This window comes from Orbicella faveolata, unplaced genomic scaffold, assembly GCF_042242905.1.
Source record: "Orbicella faveolata isolate gen_17 unplaced genomic scaffold, um_ofav_v1 contig_35, whole genome shotgun sequence".
NCBI classification, from domain to species: Eukaryota; Metazoa; Cnidaria; class Anthozoa; order Scleractinia; family Merulinidae; genus Orbicella; species Orbicella faveolata.
The window spans coordinates 8,441,508-8,462,500 of NW_028301564.1; the positions used below are offsets into that span (position 1 = coordinate 8,441,508).

The 20,993-nt window shown below is 39.2% G+C and overlaps 1 long non-coding RNA gene and 4 other non-coding genes across 5 annotated transcripts; all 5 read right to left on the reverse strand.

The window, feature by feature from the left end:
* Positions 1-3,884: 3,884 nt before the first annotated feature.
* Positions 3,885-3,957, reverse strand: Trnav-aac (transfer RNA valine (anticodon AAC)). Its single transcript has one exon. It is a non-coding gene; the product is annotated as a tRNA-Val (tRNA).
* Positions 3,958-4,699: 742 nt separating this feature from the next.
* Trnan-guu (transfer RNA asparagine (anticodon GUU)) lies at positions 4,700-4,773 on the reverse strand. The gene has a single exon. It is a non-coding gene; the product is annotated as a tRNA-Asn (tRNA).
* A 3,774-nt stretch (positions 4,774-8,547) lies between these two features.
* Trnai-gau (transfer RNA isoleucine (anticodon GAU)) lies at positions 8,548-8,620 on the reverse strand. Its single transcript has one exon. It is a non-coding gene; the product is annotated as a tRNA-Ile (tRNA).
* A 2,452-nt stretch (positions 8,621-11,072) lies between these two features.
* On the reverse strand, positions 11,073-13,154 carry LOC149103045 (uncharacterized). The gene is made up of 2 exons (XR_016202105.1): positions 11,682-13,154; positions 11,073-11,479 (listed from the first exon to the last, which is right to left on the reverse strand). It is a non-coding gene; the product is annotated as an uncharacterized LOC149103045 (long non-coding RNA).
* Positions 13,155-17,717: 4,563 nt separating this feature from the next.
* On the reverse strand, positions 17,718-17,791 carry Trnat-agu (transfer RNA threonine (anticodon AGU)). Its single transcript has one exon. It is a non-coding gene; the product is annotated as a tRNA-Thr (tRNA).
* Between the last annotated feature and the right edge of the window lie 3,202 nt (positions 17,792-20,993).

Sequence of the window (20,993 nt, forward strand, 5' to 3'; positions counted from 1 at the left end):
GCCTGTACTAACTATAATTTCTTGATTCGTTGCGTGACAGCGCCAGTTTCCGTAGACTCAAATTTTGTGCTTCATATTCTCACATTAACTGGTAACGTTTAAGCGTAATGGTTAATTTGAAAATGTGTATTTTATATACATTATTCTAAGCTGGAAGCACAAATATAAGCAAGCATTTGCAAACGTGTGCCCGCTTATCGTCAGCGTAAACAAACCCCGTGCGACTCATTCGAGTATTTCTCCTGATGAATAAAGTAAACAGTATTTACATAATTTGCGGTTCCTCGGTTCAGGCACACTCTTAAGAATCTTTCCCCGCCCATTCCAAACAATATTTGACCGGATAAAGATTGAGCTACATGTATCTGTCGCGACCGGAACTAATCAACAAACGCAATCAAAATATAGCTGGTTTCCCACAATTAACATTCCAAGCATACAAAATAAACAAGGACAATGCCCTCATATTTCGATAAATGCTACCATCGAAGCGTTTATATTCACTAAGATCCAACGCTGAGAGCACAAAATAGCGAAGCTCACGGCGCCTGAATGGAAAGAAGTCAAAGAAAGCAGCGCAAAGTCGAGCTCGCATGGCCTGCCTCCATGCTCATATGTTCGCCACATGTCTTATCACATGTAATCACATATCTCAGTATTAAACGGCACCAGTTTACTGGCCGTGACATGCCCCTGCAAAAATTAAGCGGGGTGGCCATTTTGGTGTCCTTACAGGAATGTGGAGTTTTTCTGCATATAACCGTGCACAAGGCAACCAACTCTGGAAAGCCACAGGCCAAAATTAGGTTTGCGTCCTTCGAACGCAAATACTTTACACCCTCAAAGATGTTCCCATCATGCTTTACATAATAGAGGTTAAAGTTATGGGTTGTTTGGTATGGATTGGGTCGATGTCATCATCTTTCTGTTTCGCCAAATCTTATCAGCAAAACGTATAAAAGAAATTGATTAATTACTCCATTTAAAATACCCTGGAACACAACAAAGAGAATAGAAAAGTATAAATCGATGATTTTGTCGTTGGAGAATATGAAAGTTGAAATTGACATTTGACACAAAAATTCTAGTCAACCGTCAACTAATTGCCAATAGATTTTTGGTTTCTCCGACTAAAACTCGTACATTTCTGGTTACCAACCCACTAACAATCAATAACATAAGCTTCATTAAGATCATAGCTCGATACCGTTATTTAAGGTATCGATGCTAATATGAAATTGGGCTATCTTTAAAACAGGGAACGGGGAATCGGGAAATGAGAATGGGGAACGGGGAACGGGGAACGGGGAATCTTTAAAATGAGGAATCTTTAAAAGCGGGAATCTTTAAAAGCGGGAATCTTTAAAACGGGGAATCTTTAAAAGCGGGAATCTTTAAAACGGGGAATCTTTAAAAGCGGGAATCTTTAAAACGGGGAATCTTTAAAAGCGAGAATCTTTAAAATGAGGAATCTTTAAAAGCGGGAATCTTTAAAATGGGGAATCTCTAAAAGCGGGAATCTTTAAAATGAGGAATCTTTAAAAGCGGGAATCTTTAAAATGGGGAATCTTTAAAAGTGGGAATCTTTAAAATGGGGAATCTTTAAAAGCGGGAATCTTTAAAACGGGGAATCTTTAAAAGCGGGAATCTTTAAAACGGGGAATCTTTAAAAGCGGGAATCTTTAAAACGGGGAATCTTTAAAAGCGGGAATCTTTAAAACGGGGAATCTTTAAAGTGGGGAATATTTAATAGCGTTAATCTTTACTGAAAAGTGAACGAGAATCTCTCAGTTTCCCACCGGAAGCTATTTATTCTCTCACATGTATCAACTCAACAGGTACAGAGACAGTTGTGGAATTTATTCATTGTAATTTTATTGCACGCTATTAAAGCACATCGGTTTAGCGGGATAGTGGAGCGGTTCAAATCTCGATTCTCACTCTGAGATCCGCTAGACCGACCAAAGAATCTAACCGCCTGGATTTATCTTAACTCCGGACTGTGACGTTTAGTTTCGCAGCGATGGATATTTGTCGTAGCCTTATCATGTGCTAATGGAAGGACTTACGACTTAACGACAAATATATGGTAGGGAAAACACGTTTTTGATTGTTTAATCGATAAATCAACAGTCCCCTCACATCACGTCGCTAAAATTCAAACTACAAAACTATCAATCATCCTGAGATTTTACTTTCATGATGTGTAAGAGCAGCTGAAAACTAATAGTCATACAAATTTTTGCTCCAAGTGGGTTCTTGGTTTTGTAATAGACTGCGCTTGAATTTCTAATCTTTTGCGTGACGCGGCATTTACATGACGGGCAAGAAAGCTCTCATGTTGGTTAAAAGAGTGACTTATTTCGGGGAATTTGGCTATCTGAACAGTTCATGTATTAAAAAAAGTATTATTTTTAAAATGTTTTTGAGTTCCTGAAGAGATAAATTCACGCTTTTGTAGCAAAAGTCAGTGACAGATGTTTCTGTTGGTTTCCATCCGGATGGGCGCCAGCATGGCGTCTCCATCAAAATCTCTATAAATTTGGGTAAAAAAATTCTCCACATGTCTTGCGTAAGAAACATTGCTGTGACCTGAATCTTAGCGAAAGACTTCGTATATTTACCTTCTTTCTCTTCAAGATTCTGGACTTTATCATTTGAACTGTTTTGATTTTTATTTTGCTTATTTTGAATAGCATGACACTGAAAAGCGGCAATAAAGCAATTCGATGCTCGATGCACGAACGATGTGACGGCGAATTTCGCGTATAATCCGTCATTGCGTGCTTAATGATACCTCTTTCTACGCCATGCAGTCATGCGAAGACAATTTCAAAGTGCCCATTGCATTCACTTTAAAGAGGAAAGAATCGGTCGCTTTGAAGGTCTTCCACAGTTTAAGTGGAATGATCTCGGCGAACAAGATGTGATAGGGCAAGGGTCGTATGAAGCCATTTTTATCACAAAAACCAGGAACAAGGACGGAAAGTCAAAACAGTGGTTGACAAGAAATCACCCACTTTTAATAAAGATTCCCCATTTTAAAGATTCCTGCTTTTAAAGATTCCCCATCTTAAAGATTCCCGCTTTTAAAGATTCCCCATTTTAAAGATTCCCGCTTTTAAAGATTCCCCATTTTAAAGATTCCCCATTTTAAAGATTCCCCATTTTAAAGATTCCCGCTTTTAAAGATTCCCCATTTTAAAGATTCCCGCTTTTAAAGATTCCTCATTTTAAAGATTCCCGCTTTTAAAGATTCCTCATTTTAAAGATTCCCGCTTTTAAAGATTCCCGCTTTTAAACATTCCGTTCCCCATTCCCCGTGCCCCGTGCCCCGTGCCCCGCTCCCCGCTCCCCGCTCCCCGCTCCCCACTCCCCGCTCCCCGCTCCCCGCTCCCCGTTCCCCGTTCCCCGTTCTCCGATTCCCCGATTTCCCGATTCCCCGATTCCCCGATTCCCCGATTTCCCGATTTCCCGATTCCCCGATTCCCCGATTCCCCGATTCCCCGATTCCCCGATTCCCCGATTCCCCGATTCCCCGATTCCCCGATTCCCCGATTCCCCGATTCCCCGATTCCCCGATTCCCCGATTCCCCGATTCCCCGATTCCCCGATTCCCCGATTCCCCGATTCCCCGATTCCCCGATTCCCCGATTCCCCGATTCCCCGATTCCCCGATTCCCCGATTCCCCGATTCCCCGATTCCCCGTTCCTCGTTTTAAAGATAGCCTATGAAATTGCCAAAGGATAAAAGATTGATGGAGCCCAGTTACGTCAACACCTTTCGTTTTTTTCCGTTTGTTTTGTTTTCGCTGACCGAAAATTTTGTAAGAGCTGGCTAGAGTTGGGTAGCAAGATATAGTCTCATAGGAAAAAAAATCATATGTTTCCGGCCGGGCTCGAACCGGCGACCTTCCGCGTGTTAAGCGGACGTGATAACCACTACACTACGGAAACCGGCTACGAATGAAAGCTGCCATACTCTGTGGTCTGCTAATCTGGAACTGGTAGTTTCTAGTTTTTTGATCAGGAAGACAGAAAAAATAAGTCTACGAAGTACAGCAAACAGTTGAACATTTGCCTACTTCTGACGATGCTCAATATTGAAGTTTTTCAAAAACGATGCTATCCTTGTTTTAGCGTTACCAGAGAATCTCAGTGCCAAAAAAATTAACCGTCAACCGTCAATTGAGCAAGCTAATATTAGCCGTCAAATGTCTCAGATATCCTTAATCAAGAACTAAACGATTGACTATGGAAAATTTATGCTGTTTAGAAATGAACGTTAATACACCACAAAAAGATACACTTATGCTCAAGTCTTTCAACTTCTAGTTATGGGAGCGGAAGATTAATGCGCGCAGCGGTGAGGTGATGTAATTACGTTAATTAGACAAACAGTCGAAGATTAAAGAAGCCATAAGTAATGCACAAATTATAGGACTAATTGGATTACTCAGATACGGGCATATTTTTACCCTTTTATGAAAAATTACAGCCAAATTTGCTCCAACCGTCAAAAAACCAATAATGATAACGATCACGATAATAACGGTTTATTCACATCACATCCGCGCAGTGGCTGTTTGTTTGAATAGACCTTCTTACATGCAATACAACTAAAAATTACGCTAACAGGATGGATGGATGGAATCCTGAAGCTAACTATATAGAAAATAATTATCAAAACAAAGAGAACCGTCCCCGGGTGGGCTTGAACCACCAACCTTTCGGTTAACAGCCGAACGCGCTAACCGATTGCGCCACGGAGACTTCCATCAAAACATTTTGAACAATTTTCATCAAATTTTGTGGAAGAAATTTTAACTTGCGTAAGGTTTCTGTTACATTATTGTATCTTGCTCGTAAAAAGCGAAAAACCGGGGGAGTTGGGTAGTAACTGTCTTGGCCAATGAGACAACACAAAACAGGTGTTATAGAACCAGTTCGACAGAGAGAAGTAGATTAAGAGTCCCTGTCCATAAAAATGGAAAATAACTCGGCAAGGGTCGAAAATTCGATTGCGCTCATATTTTCATGGTAGATAGGCTAGGGCATGACAAAAACTACTGGATAGTTTTTTTTGGCAAAACATCCTTTCATTTCAAAAAAAAATGCAAATTGCCAAATTCCGTTAAAATCGTCATTTGACGCACCATTTTATTAAACAAGTTTGAGAGCCTCGCATGCAAGACCGCATCAATCTTCCGTCTTTAAAACACTCGAATATTTTTGTGCAATGTTTCAATGTGTACTGGGTTGGTTTTAGGGAATGTTGCGTTGTCTTTTTGGGTGCAAAATAATTAAATTTCGAAGACATGTATTTCATTCACTTAAAAGTACTTCGTGTATAGAATTAATTTTCACCATGTGCGAAACCTTCAAATGGATTAAGCTTCTGGTGGTTGAATCGCAGAAGGATGATCTACAGATTCCTGTAAAAATTTCTTTGGGCAAATGATTGTGAGCGACGCGAGAGCTTTTCGAAGTACGTCAAAAATGCAAATATTTGACCATTCCCTCATCAAATTTCAATTTACGGGTTAGACGTATATTTTAGCATGCGCCACATGACTTGACCAATGTTAAGTTGAAATAGACACAGAGCTGATAATTTCGAAATGCTCTTACCTCATGTGCTGTAAAAGGCAGGTCCAAAGCCGATTTGACGTGTTTCTCTCACCATTCGTCGCACGTAAAGCAGAAGTTTGCTTTTGTTTACACAACGTCCGATATACACCGCCAACTGTCAACTTATTTAATGGTCGAATACCATGAATCTGTGACCCTCTTTCGACACATATGATCACCACTGCATCTAAGTCAAAAACGGCTAAGTCATTTGTAGATAGTTGCTTGCTTTGCACTGCACCAAAATATTACGTTTTGATAGTCATGGTTTGATGGCTTGAATTCTTGCTTGCAGCGGTTCCTTGTTCGTCACGCAATGCTGTCATCCCATTTGAGGGGGTAGGGGTAGGACAATTTCTATCCCAATACATAAGGCTCCGTAAGACTGTGAGACTGGGAGGACACAATCGTGTTGAGTAGGAAGAGATTAAATTAAGAAATGAGAAGAATGAATAGTTTACCATTACCCCTGTTGTTATCTTTCACTCGACCACCGCTACCTACATGCCCTGCGTAATACTGTAACGCTAAACTCATACCTAGGTCTTTTCGCGCTGTGCAATTATTTTTAGTTTACATGTAATACAGTGGGCTACCCCCGGGGAAATGGGTGGTGACCGCTTAATGGGGCTAGCCGCTTAAATAGAGGTTGGTGTACCTTGAATATTTAATTTTTCACTATCGGGTTATAAATTTCTTGGTGAACATGGAGTCAATTCAAGATAATCATGATCGACGTGTATTTGAATTATCACTCGTCATACACCTTCAATTTCAGACTCTTATCTGCCATCGCCCTTTCCAAAACAAAGTTTTTAAATTTTGGGTGGCCGCTTAATAGGGGTAAAGACAATAATGAAACCCTTATCGGAACGACCAAATGGTGGCCGCGGAGGTAACCGGTCAATAGGTGTTTTATTTGCAATATTTTACTGACAATAATTTTGGACTGTATTGACAACAGTCCTCTATTTCCTGTTACAAACATACCAATGCCTCGCCACAAGGCAAACAAAATACGCCAAATAAAATGGCCTGGCCAGGACTATTTACTCACGTAATTACTAATTAAATTTAGTCTGTTTTTCTCACGAATTAGACACGTTGCGATTTTCTATTTTTATTTCAGCTAGTTCTTGCTTCATTGATCTATAATTTGTTTCATAGCGATTTTTTTAAAATTCTAGTGAGTACAGGCACTAGCTTTATCAGCTGTTGTCTGAAACATCAAAACTTACAACAAACGTGATTTGGACCTAGGCCACGTACACTATAGAATACGATTATATAAATATACGCATGTTATTATACATATGAATAAACAGATGAATAATTATTAAATTGTTTCATTTATCCTGAGAGTACTCTATACAATGATAGATCAAAATGTGCAGCATATGCCGTGACAGCATTGCGTGACGAATAAATAACGGCTGTAAGATTGCGGCTGCGCCGACACGCTTATCAACAATGGTCAGCAATCGATCAAACGTATTATTTTGGCGCAGTCCAAAGCAAGCAACTATCTACAAATGACTCAACCGTTTTTGACTTAGATGCAGTGATGTTCATATGCGCAGAAAGATGGTCACAGATTCATGATATTCGACCAATAACAGGTTGACAGTTGGCAATGTAAATCGGACATTAACCTTGTGTAGACAAAAGCAAACTTCTGCTTTATGTGCGACGAATGGTGAGAGATCGACTAGAAACACGTCAAATCGGCTTTGGACCTGCCTTTTGCAACAAATAAGGTTAGAACATTTCGAAATTATCAGCTCTGTGTCTATTTCAACTTATTATAGGTCAAGTCATGTGGCGCATGCTAAAATATACGTCTAACCGTAAATTGAAATTTGACGACGGATGGTCAAATGTGTGCATTTTTGACGTACTTTGAAAAGCTCTCGCGTCGCTCACAATCATTTGCCCAAAGAAATTTTTACAGGAATCTGTAGATCATCCTTCTGCGATTCAACCACCAGAAGCTTAATCCATTTGAAGGTTTCGCACATGGTGAAAATTAATTCTATACACGAAGTACTTTTAAGTGAATGAGATACATGTCTTCGAAATTTAATTATTTTGCACCCAAAAAGACAACGCAACATTCCCTAAAACCAACCCAGTACACATTTAAACACTGCATAAAAATATTTGAGTGTTTTAAAGACGGAAGAATGACGCGGTCTTGCATGCGAGGCTCTCAAACTTGCTTAATAAAATGGTGCGTCAAATGACGATTTTAACGGAATTTGGCAATTTGCATATTTCTTTGAAATAAAAGGATGTTTTGCCAAGAAAACTATCCAGTAGTTTTTGTCATGCTCTAGCCTATCTACCATGAAAATATGAGCGAAATCGAATTTTCGACCCTTGCCGCGAAATTAAGAATTTGTCTGATTTTTACAGGCAGGCACTCTTAAGACCTTTGTTAAATGACGTTCAACCATGTTTGGCCTGTTGGTCTAGTGGCATGATTCTCGCTTTGGGTGCGTTGCGAGAGGTGCCGGTTCGACTCCCGGAAAGGCCCTTTGTAACACTCTTTTGTCAGTGATCATGAACACAACATAATAACGAAGCAGGCAATATTACGATGGTTTTTGTGACGTTACAACGACCATATGAAACAACGGAACACCTGCCTCCTTTTTTTGCAGACAATTCCAACTGACTACCATAAAACCCTAGATTAAAATATCACTTAACCAACTGTTTCTGTTGGCCGGGAAACATTTCCAACGACTTCTAGGAAAATATTAATCTAAAGTAATTTTGATCTAGTCCTCTTGTTTTAAACCGGTGACGGGGAATAAACTAATCAAAACAAATACAGGAAAAGAGAAATCAGAGTATAGTCAGTTAGAAATCTTAAAATAGTATTTTCCAGCTGGTTTACTTAAAAGGAAAAGTTGGTCCGTGTGAGGGTCGAACTCACGACCTTGGCGTTATCAGCACCAAGCTCTACCGACTGAGCTCACGGACCAGACACATTATCCTTGTGCCGTTTTTTATTAAATACTACTGCCTTTGTACAGGAACGTTGTCAAAAGTTTGGCCTAATGAGGAACAGCACCCGCTTATTGGCTTTGTTCAAACTGATTTCGTTTTATTCTTTAAGATGTATGTATATATTGTTAACGTACTTTCTCAAATGATGAGGACATTTTTGTTGAAATATAGTTATCCCGAAATTATCTGTTAGAAGTTGTTTCCCATTTATTTTATAATCATGTCATAGTTTTTTATTTTTAACTTAGGATAGAGGGCCACTGGTTCGTCAGTTTTTTTCACTGTTATGTGTTACCCTCTGTAAATAAAGTTGTTACTTACTTACTTACTTACTTACTTACTTACTAATATCAGCCGGTCCATTTTGGTCCATTTTGGTGATTTAACATAAACAATAGCCCTTTTGTTAAACCTAAACAATAGCCCTTTTCTTATTAGAAGCGCCGAGTTCTTTTTCGGAAGCTTAGCGAGAAAACCTGTGATCATCGGAAAAATTGTCGGCATGAGTAATTAGCTACCTTGAGGGTGTGAAGAGTGTAATTTTTGTTATCACAAGATCAATTTCCATCGGGGCAGCCCAAAGGGACACTTGACCGGCTGTATGAGTATCGGCCAGACTCTCACCAATAAAGTAAGAGCTTTAGGCCTATTCCAAACGTCGTGCTACTGCCGTGCCGAACGAAATTCAAGAACTTAATTTAACTTAAGCACGGCAGTTGCACAACGTATATTTTTGTAATCGGCTATTAAGGCATGGCCCGCCTAGATTAGCCTTTCAGTGCTACTTGCGGGCATGCGACTTGGCTTCAAACGGCGTGCTCTTGTAGGGCCGAACTGAATTCATAGCCTGTTATCAGCTGCCGTTGCTTTCTATCATTTAAAATGGTCTTCAGCAAGGCAAACTTCTTCCCATCTTCGGCGACTGAATTCAATTCGACGTTTGAATCCACTGGCGTTATTTTGTCATACCACTACTGGGTCAAATTTATTTGAGTTCGTCACTGCAGTAGCACGACGTTTGGAATAAGCATTAGCTTACAAGTTTGATTGGCAATGTTCGCTTTTATATCGATTTAATTTGGCAAAAGATAAAATGATTTATTCACTTGTGCTAGCATGACAAAGTAATATTAAACTTAAACTTAAACTTAAACTTAAACGGCCGGGACAAGAAGAGAAGGTGAGGAGGAGTGATTTATGTAATACATTTCTGTGTTAATAAATTTGGCCTTCATAAATTTTTTGACTTATTTTATCGTTGTGATAATATCAGGCAAGAGAAAAAGCGGTCATTGTGCACGACAGTTCGTTTCTTTGTTTGTCGCATCCGAAGCAGGTAGCGTAAGCCAAAAGAAAAGAAACAAGTGCGATTTCTAAAAGCCGATTAACGAATTAAGATGCGTTGTTTTTACCTAATTTAAAAGTGAAAAAAAAAAAAAAAAAAAAGCGGCCTCCGAAAGAGCAAAAGTTTACGCAACCCAGTAATCATTAGTGCAAGCAAAATATTGCCAACTGATCGTAGACTTTCTTCGGATTTTTTTTTCGTTGCCTGTGGAAAGCGGAGATGATCGTTCACAACAAGTTCAACATTAAGCTTATTTCGAACACTTCTGTAACGCGCATCCAGTTTTTGTGCTTCCTATTTTTCAAGTTCCTATGCCTTTCTGTTTGCCTTAAAAAAAGCGTGAACTGTGCTAAGTTTTGAGTTGTTTTTCGCTCGGTAGTTTTCATTGCGTGAAATGAGTAATTTCGTGGAATTTACGTGGCCGTGAAATTCCTCGACACTCGACGAGTCCGAGATCAGAACGTGATGTGTCAAGAAACGTGACGTGTCCCAGAGTGCCATGTTCCTGATACGTACGTTGCGGCGTGTCAGGAAAAATCGTGGCCTGGGTACCTCATGTGCGGCGTATCAAGGGAAGCCAGGACTCTGATACTTAAGAGCAGCTTCGCCTAAATATCAACTAGACTTGGAAATAGCGAAAAAATCGAATTTCTTCAAACTCGCCCAGAATGAAGCCCTACGGGCACTAGTTACAAAAATATCGTTTTAAGTTCGATAAATCAAAAATTATTTTTTTCCGCAATTTTTTCGTTTCGATGCCCCAAATCGGCCAAAATCCATCGAAAATGAGCGGCATATTCAGAGGCTCGTAAACTCAAAAGCAAAAATCTTCATTACAAACTGATTGCACGTCGTATTTGTACTTCCTTTCTTGTCTATTTAGAGCTAAATAGATCGTGATTTGATTAGAACTTAAATATTTGACGAATTTTTTAAGTTAACGACCCAAGACAGCTTTACAAGAGGTCTACATTTAGCCTATTTTCAAATGCTAAAAAGGCGTTCTGGTACACGGCTTTTCCCGAAATGACTAGTTTGGTCTGAAAGAGCATTGTTTCTTCTTCAAATTACTGAAATAAAATTTTTGGGTAAATAAAATCGTGAGCGCTGAGATAGCGAACCAAATGCAGCACTTCGTCCTGAAAACGTGACCTTTGACCCAAGCGTAACGAAACCAATTACTGCAAGAAAACCCGAAAGAAAAGCAAACGTTCCGTTATTTTGAAACAATTTCTAGTGATATCTCTCCGAAACCATGATTGCAAGAAACTATTTCCAGATATGAAATCTTGCAGGGTCAAAGACGGAGCTAAAGGGCGCATTTTGACACAATAACTTTGTTTGCCGAGAATTGAATTGCAGTCAATTCCAGTGAAATTTGCAAACTTGACGTATGTTAGCCGATACTTACCTGAATATTTATATTAATAGAAGAGTCGTCTTCTTGGATTAACCTTCAAAAGAGGCTGGACCCAGATTTGGAAACCTCTAAAAGAAGAAATGTTTAATATTCCGTGACCTACCCGATGCTATAGATTCCATGCACATGCCAACCGCATGTTTGTCGTAAAACCAACTGAACTCCACTGACAGTTTCCATGGGCAACCCCAAAATAAACAATCCCCAAAAATGTAAAGTGAAATTGGCTGTCTTCATGAACAGTTAGAAGCTAGAGTCAAGTTCCATTACCTTTTAAAAAAGCTTGATTCTACTTTGTTCACTCAGTCGTTACTGTCACGTTCGAATACTGCGTAGTATCGGTCACGCCAAAACACTGCAGACCGTGCAGACTGAGTAAGTTTCCCATACAAAGTCCTGTACGCGTTTGTCTATTGAATCAAAAGTCAAATACTGCGCTTGTGCAGCCTGTGGATAAATGACAAACTTTCAGATATATTTAACACTATTTTGTAACTAGACCCAAAAGAAGGAGTCACAATGAAAAGCCCAAACAAGTGTCTGCAGTCTGCACGGTCTCCACTGTTTTGGCGTGACCGATTCGCGGCTTTCGAACGTGAGAGTAGTGAACAAAGTCGACGCAAACAAATAAAATCAAGCACTTTTTAAAGGCATTAGAACTTGACTCTAGCTTCTAACTGTTCATGAAGACAGCCAATTTCACTTTACATTTTTGGGGATTGTTTATTTTGGGGTTGCCCATGGAAACTGTCAGTGGAGTTCAGTTGGTTTTACGACAAACATGCGGTTGGCATGTGCATGGAATCTATAGCATCGGGTAGGTCACGGAATATTAAACATTTCTTCTTTTAGAGGTTTCCAAATCTGGGTCCAGCCTCTTTTGAAGGTTAATCCAAGAAGACGACTCTTCTATTAATATAAATATTCAGGTAAGTATCGGCTAACATACGTCAAGTTTGCAAATTTCACTGGAATTGACTGCAATTCAATTCTCGGCAAACAAAGTTATTGTGTCAAAATGCGCCCTTTAGCTCCGTCTTTGACCCTGCAAGATTTCATATCTGGAAATAGTTTCTTGCAATCATGGTTTCGGAGAGATATCACTAGAAATTGTTTCAAAATAACGGAACGTTTGCTTTTCTTTCGGGTTTTCTTGCAGTAATTGGTTTCGTTACGCTTGGGTCAAAGGTCACGTTTTCAGGACGAAGTGCTGCATTTGGTTCGCTATCTCAGCGCTCACGATTTTATTTACCCAAAAATTTTATTTCAGTAATTTGAAGAAGAAACAATGCTCTTTCAGACCAAACTAGTCATTTCGGGAAAAGCCGTGTACCAGAACGCCTTTTTAGCATTTGAAAATAGGCTAAATGTAGACCTCTTGTAAAGCTGTCTTGGGTCGTTAACTTAAAAAATTCGTCAAATATTTAAGTTCTAATCAAATCACGATCTATTTAGCTCTAAATAGACAAGAAAGGAAGTACAAATACGACGTGCAATCAGTTTGTAATGAAGATTTTTGCTTTTGAGTTTACGAGCCTCTGAATATGCCGCTCATTTTCGATGGATTTTGGCCGATTTGGGGCATCGAAACGAAAAAATTGCGGAAAAAAATAATTTTTGATTTATCGAACTTAAAACGATATTTTTGTAACTAGTGCCCGTAGGGCTTCATTCTGGGCGAGTTTGAAGAAATTCGATTTTTTCGCTATTTCCAAGTCTAGTTGATATTTAGGCGAAGCTGCTCTTAACGGCATGCGGTTTTAGTTTAATCAGCCAAATTAATTAACGGAGCTTATTTCTCTTTACGCGGAAACTAAAATTTTCGGACGTGCGTTTCGTTTGTTCGTTTCAGAATGTTCAAATATATACAAACAACAAAAACAACAGCAACAATAACAGAATGCTAAATAGCATTTTTTTTATCACGTCCGACTACTATTTTATATTCTAGTATTTAAAATCTACTTATCGCAGGGCTCTTTTAGAATACTACCCTGGCTACTGAATGTAAAACCCTTGTTTAAATAAAGTGCTAAAAAAACCACAGTGGAACATCCCTTCTCACCGACCTACGTGGTGGCGCAACTCACCAGTTTCGCAAAGCTTTAGAGCGGAATGCTCTAGGATCGGTTGCATGGGAGGACTTGAACCGGGACACCAAACCCATTTAACGCTGCCGCGTATTTCATGCAAACCATGGAACCCTCATAGGAGGCCTCTGGCCGATCTTAAGCTTGGAAAGATTGAATGTTGCAAAATCTATTTATTTAGACCGACTAGTGGTTTTCCATCATTGTGGTTACCCCTGTTAGTCTGAAAGCATCAGCACATGCGTAATTATGGAGGGTGCCTTCAACGAAATTTACCAACCAATATTTCTTCCAGTCGGGTTTTCAGTAAGATTTCTAAACACAAATCACGCCCTATAAACATTTTATCCGTCTTGGAATTGTTACGTGAATAACATTCAGAGGTCTGTGAGCGATTAAACTTTTTATTCTTTGCCGAAAGGGGCGAATCATTCGGACAAGTTCATTATACGTCGTAAGTTATAACGGTCTGCTGAGCATCAGATTGTTAATATTTAAATCAAGTTACCCGTGACGCGGCCAATTAAGTCAGATATAAAGAGCGGGGCCTTTGAAAAACGTCCTCGAGTGTTGTCCGTGATAAAGACTGGCTTAAAATGTCGATCTGGTCTAGCTCCGGCTTTGCAGTGCTTCCATAATCAAAGCAAGTGCTAACATGAAATCTTTTGGGCGAGAGAATAATGCAGCAAAGTGAAACAATCGGCAAATTTATCGTTTGTTGAGCATAACTGAATTTTGGTCCAGTATGAATATAAACAGCTTAAGGGGACAGCACACTTCTAGTTAATCTTAATTACCTGGCAACTTTCTTCGAAGTTCCGCAAATATTTTAAGGCACTTCCTTCATCTTGCAGCTGTTGTACATTACGATCAGAAAATTTAAGAGGGATGAAAGGGAGGAACAATTCTTTTTCCAGTTTGAAGCCACACTAAATTTCCAACAGAGAAACTAAACCACAATGGTGATATCATCGATAGCCGCAATGGTGACCCCTACCAGCCGCCCCAGGGTAACGACTTACACACAACAAATTGTACCCGTAATGCCTCCCCCGGGGAGAATTTGTCGTTACTTGGCTTTTTGCAATCGTTCAAATCGTATCGCACGAGAAATTTTGAAAGTCCCTTGAGTATTTTTAAGCTGCTGCCGCCATTGTTAAAAAATGGCCATATTAGGTTAATTTTGGGCTGTATAACAAAGCCTTTTGTTAGTAAAATGGACCCGCTTTTCTTGAATATCAAGGAACTAGAATGAAAGCAACATATTTCTTAAATTATCTGTTTTTCTAAAATGAAATTCTAAGTACATTTAGAAAAAAAAATAAAACTAATCACCAAGTCATGCCTCTAACATTGTTTTTCAATAGTTATAGTAACTTGTATATTGAACCAAATGCTTACGGTTTGGGGAATAAGCTCAAATGGTAGAGCGCCCGCTTAGCATGCAAGAGGTTCCGGGATCGATACCCGGATTCTCCAGCAGTCTTTACTTTACTAGCTAATATACAGCTTTACTTCTTTTTGAAGGCAGATTTTTTTCGGACCATTGTTGTACAAATAACGGTTTGTAAACTTTTTATTTGGCTAGTTTTCTCTAGCTATCAGAGAAGATGAAAATACTCCTATTAAAGAATTTTCCGCTGTCGCTCTAAAACAACGTGGACTTCAATCGACCAGCGGTAAACAGGCAATACCCAGAGCACCTTTCGGTATATTTGTCGCGCGGTACTCTTTTACGCTTTGTAGCGCAACCTTTCTCAAAACTGCTGTATAACACAGATAACACAAAGATTTAATTCGTTGAAGAATTACTCTTTCCTTTGCGACTTGCTTTATTGTAACCTTGCAGTTAAAGGCTTAATTTCATCTTTTAGAACTGACGCTCTCCTTTGGCACGGAATGGTAAGGAAAGGTTAAATGGCCGCAAATGGGCCTTGCTAGCCCACACACTGCAGATCTAATCCCAGTCTCCGCTGTATTAAACAACTGAGAGTATTTTTCTTTTCCATGGATGGGATGCTAGTCCATCGTATTTATCCGCCCACACCCCCAGCCCGCCCCCCGCCCCCCTTCCCCTTTGCAGCGAACTACTCTTACAGTAATGAAAGAAGAAAGAAATATAAACAGGAGCCATAATCGGGGACGGAGACCGTAAGTCTTGGGATCCGCGCGCAACTATGATATAGGACAATTTTTCTATTTTTAGAACAAATTGCGCCATCCTGACGTCACATATCCGCGCGGATCCACGCACATGTCGGGGACTCTCGCGTGAATGTTGTCACGTTGCCTGAACAAATGGTGAGAGAGGCGAGATTCTCTTGCAGATTTTTCACAGCGATGGCAGGGAATAAGGCAGGCAATTAGATCCAGGGCTCTTATATGTAGCTTTATGCTCTAAACTAATGAAAAAAGTGAGTTTTTCAGAGTCGAAAACAAGACTTCAATTTCGCGCTGTGAATGAATAATAATATGTGCTCGCGCTAGTTGAACGCGTAAGCTTTTGCGTTTGTTCTGTAAAGAAAAGTTATGAAAGAAAACTCTTTACTCTCGTATCGAGTTCATTTGAGAGTTTCCCAAACAATGCTTAATCATAACCAAACTCTGTTTTTGATAGTTTCTTATTGCTTCTGTTTGTTTGGCGAGTTTGCAAAAGTTTTTTAAAGGAAAGTCTCACGCGTACATAAGTAGCTCATTTGCATAGTGCAGCGCGTGCACCTTCAAATCCGAGTCGGTGTTTTCAATTGTCAACAAATCTTGACAAAGATTTCTTTCGTTGTCTTTTGCGCTGAGGTGCTGCAACAATTTTCACCAACGCCAAAAGGCTACTAACATCATGTGTATTTCTTTAACATAGTGAAGTTTTACACTGCGAAAATAAAATAGACAAGGAGTTTTGATAACTCAACCAACAAAATCGAAGTCGTTATTCCAGTTGATTAAAGAAAGCGTCATCGTAACTTTGCTGATTATTTCTGTGGTATTCACATATTTGAAGCTAAGCTTTTAATGCGTTCTGAAACATTTATCAACCTTAAACATATTTAAAAAATTAGAGATATTATACGAGTTCGATGTACGTTTTCACACGAAAGTGGGGAAGTCCGATTTGTCATGTTTTACTGACTGTGCAAAACACGCATCGGCGGTCGCTCTTATTCATGGACAACAGACAATTTATTGGGTTTTTACACAAACAAAACTGAGCAGCATCTACAGAGATAAACTTTATTGTCACTTATTGGGCCTTGATAAAGCATCAAGCGTTGCTTACAATTCAGCCGAAATTCAAACTTGCAATTATTATTATTTTTTTTTTTTTTACTCTTCTCTTTACTCTCTTTTTTTTACTCTGGCGAAATCTTCGCAAGCGTGTGACAAGAGGAGGGAAACTTTGAAGTCCTGAAACGGTGCTATATCCAAATATATCCAACTGTTTTTTTGCTGTGTAATGGAAACGCTGTTAATCTTCGTTCAACATATGTGAAAGAGAGAGTGGAGTAATGTGGAGCTCTTGTAAAAGAAGCAGCAGAACACAACTTGGTCAGCGATATAAAGCGGGACAACTAAATTCGGCACTGTCTTACTTCACTCAAACTGGAGCAGCTTACGACGAAAATGCTGAAACAAAATTCCAACAGACATGAACGTATTGATTTGTGGGCCAAGAGTATCAAACATTTCGGGAATTTCGGACGCCATTTCCTCGCGCTATATCCGCAAAAATCCACGCAGCATGTACGCACGTGTGCTGCACATGATCGCGGAATTTTTTCTAAAAATAGAAAAATTGTCCCATATCATAGGGACAGCCCCAATACTAGAAATGGCGCGCGCTTACGGTCTCCGTCCCCGATTATGGCTCCTGATATAAATTCATCAAACGAGACAAGTCGACCAAAGAAATGTCGTTGAACTAACGTGACAAATGTAATCCAGGGCGTTTATTTACATTAAAGTAATGTTTCAAAAGCGCTTTATACCCTGATAAAACATGGGTTTTTGACCAATCAGAGCGTGCGCAGGATCCTATCTATATTATAATGGTCATTTATTCGCCATATAATTCTTGAAATTTTTCACTCGACTCTTGCGTAGATCTTCAAAGTAAATCCATCGGATAACACAACCAAAAAAATTCAAAGGGGTGCAATATGTGAAGCTTCGTTGAACAATTTTCAAAAGTAACAACAAATTAAAAAGTGCAACATCTGTAAGGCACCGATGGGATTTGAACCCATGACCTCCTGTTTACTAGACAGGCGCTCTAACCAACTGAGCTACGGCGCCCTACATTAGACAACCTCATGTATTATTGTTTATTTGTTTATTTTTTAAAAAGAAAAAGAAAAAAAATTAGAAAAAAAACATTGTTAATACATGTAGTACTAAGTTGGTCACATGTCCACTTTCACGCTTGGTAATTTCCAGCGGCACTAAGATAGCTCAATACTTCTTCGGGTGTTCAAGTACCTCAAAAGGTCCAAAGGGTTGAATCCTAGGGTTGGCATGGGAGATGGACGCTCCGGGTCATGAGCTCCTGATCTTACTTTATTGACGGGACGCGGAAAATTAATCAGCGGAGTTGGACTGGTAACTACAAGACTACACAGAACAATAATCGTAATAATAAATGTTTAGTAGGGCGCATACTTCATCAAAGGTGTTCTTCATTGGGGCCCTGCAACTGTTCTCAGATGAGTTTACACATTGTGCAACAACATTTACACGAATCTCAACATGGAAAAACATAGTATTAATTCCAAGTTTGAAGTGAACTTTTCTCCGCCAAATATTGTTTAAGTGGGCCTACTAAGTGAATTTAGTCAACTGGTGAGGTTCCTTAAAGAACAAGTTCGCATTTAGCGGCTATAGTTTCACGCGCCTTGCAGCCACAAGATGGCAGGATTCGATGTCTCGTGGAGAGAAATCTTGAATTTTTTTTTTTAACTGCCGGCTTCCTACCTTTTTTTTTTTAACTTTCTATCTTTATTGCTAGCAAATATCATTTTTTTTATTTGTTTGTTTTATTTAACTTCCTACCTTGATTTTCTGTTTATTTTTGGACAATGTGGAGATAATTGTAAATAAAATCTGTTTCTAGAAAGAAAAGTAGGGTTCAGCAAGCTCGTTAAATCCAAGCAAAGCTATAGCAGTGGCCATCTGCCCTATCATTGTTCATTTTAGTACTTAGCGCGCGCACTTGATGCATGACGTGGCTCACTCTTCATCCTCTCCTGACACCGGCGAATTGTTTAAGCAACCTGCCAAGATACTCTTCACCCTCAAAGATGTTCTCATCATGCTATACGATAATAGGGGTTAAGGTTATGGATTGCTTGGAATGGATTGGTCAATGTCATCATCTCTCTTTTTCGCCAAATCTTATTAGCAAAACGTATAAAAGAAATTGATTAATTACTCCATTTAAAATACCTTGGAACACAACAAAAAGAATGGAAAAGTTTAAAACGATGGGTTTGTCGTAGGAGAATACAAAAGTTGAAATTGACATTTAACACAAAAACAAACGCTATCCTTGTTTTAGCGTTGGGCAGAGGATCTCAATGGGGTTAACCGTCAAATGGCCAAAACATTAACCGTTAACCGTCAAAGCCGCAATATTTTTACCGTCAACCGTCAAATGAGCAAGCCAATATTAGCCGTCAAATGTCTCAGATATCCTTTATTAAGAACTAAACGATTGTCTAGGGTCAATATATGCTGTTTATAAAGGAAAGTTTTAATATATCACAAAAAGTATGCTTATGTTCAAGTCCTTCAACTTCTAGTCGCGGGAGCAGGCGATTAATGCACGCGGTTCTAATAAAGGTGATGTAATTACGTTAATAAGACAAAGATTTCAAGAGTAAAGACCCAATATTGAATGCACAAATTATAGTACTAATTGGATTATTCAAATATGGACAAATTTGTACCCTTTTATGAAAACCTACGGCCAAATTTCCTTTAACCGTCAAAAAACCAATAATGATAACGATCACGATAATAACGGTTTATTCACATCACATCCGCGCAGTGGCTGTTTGTTTGAGAAGACCTACTAACATGCAATACAACTGAAAATTACGCTAACCGGATGGACTCTTGATGCTAACTATATAGAAAACAATTATGAAAACAGAAAGAATCGTCCCCGGGTGGGCTTGAACCACCAACCTTTTGGTTAACAGGCGAACGCGCTAGTCGATTGCGCCACGGAGACTTCCATGGAGGGAATTTGTACGATTTTCATCAAGTTGAATTGTGTGGATGAAATTTTAACTTGCGTAAGGTTTTTGCTACATTATTGTATCTTGCTCGAATGACATGAAAAGCGAAAAACCAGGGAATTTGGATAGTAACTGTCTGAGCCAATAAGCCAACAAATAACTGGTGTTATATAGTACCAGTTCAATAGAGAGAAGTAGGTTAAGACTTTTCTCAAATAAATGATTCTCGCTTAGGTTGCGATAGGTCCCGGGCTCGACTCCCGGAAAGGCCCTTTTAATACTCTTTTATTGATGAACACGACATCGAAATGAAACAAGCTTCGATGGCTTATGTGATGTCACAAATGCCATATGAAACAGTGAATTACCTTCCCCCTTTAAAACAAATTTCTTTTATTTTTGTGCAAACAATTGTAACTGACCAAAATGAAGCCTCTTTATATTAGAATATGGCTTAATCAAGTGTTTCTGTTGGCATCAGTATTTTTCAAACCGGTACTTTCGAGCCCCCGGGAGGGGGGGAATACTGCCGTATATAGGGCTATATAGGTAAGTGCCGCAGTAAAGGGTATGGTTTTCAAGCAGTTTACTCTAGCATAGTGTATATAAACCAGAGCGTTTGGGTCTAGAATAGAGTATCATTTGTCACGAAACTGACCAGTTGGTTGAAGATTTTATCTAAAGTAAGGAAACCAGGAATTGCCACTCAAAAATATAAAAAAATTGAAATCGGCAAGTTCAGATTTTTGCAACTCAGCCTCAAGAGCGTCGAAAGATGACTATCATAAACCACTACTGGATATTATAAACTGGGGTCCCAGCGGAACATCCCCACCCAGAAATTTCTAAAGTACCCCCCTCCCCGGGTTTTCAGCTACATGTAGTAAAATTATAGACAAAGGTAAATTTGATCTAGTCCTTTTGTTTTGTAGCGATCAAAAAAAATCTATAAAAACAGGTTTTTAATTGAAATAAAGGTCAAGAATTAGGAAAAGAGAAATTAGATAAATCAGATAAAAATCTTAAGATGGTATTTTCCAGTTGATTTAGTTAAAAGAAATATTGGTCCGTGTGAGGGTCAAACTTACGACCTGAGCTAACGGACCAGACACATTGACCTCAGTGCCGTCTTTTATTAAGTTATTCTGCCTTTGTACAAGAAATTGACCATAAGTTGGGTCCGGTGAGATATAGCAAACGCTTAGTGGTGTCAGTTATTTTGATAGTCCATTGGGCGGTGGCCGGCAGATTATTCTTTC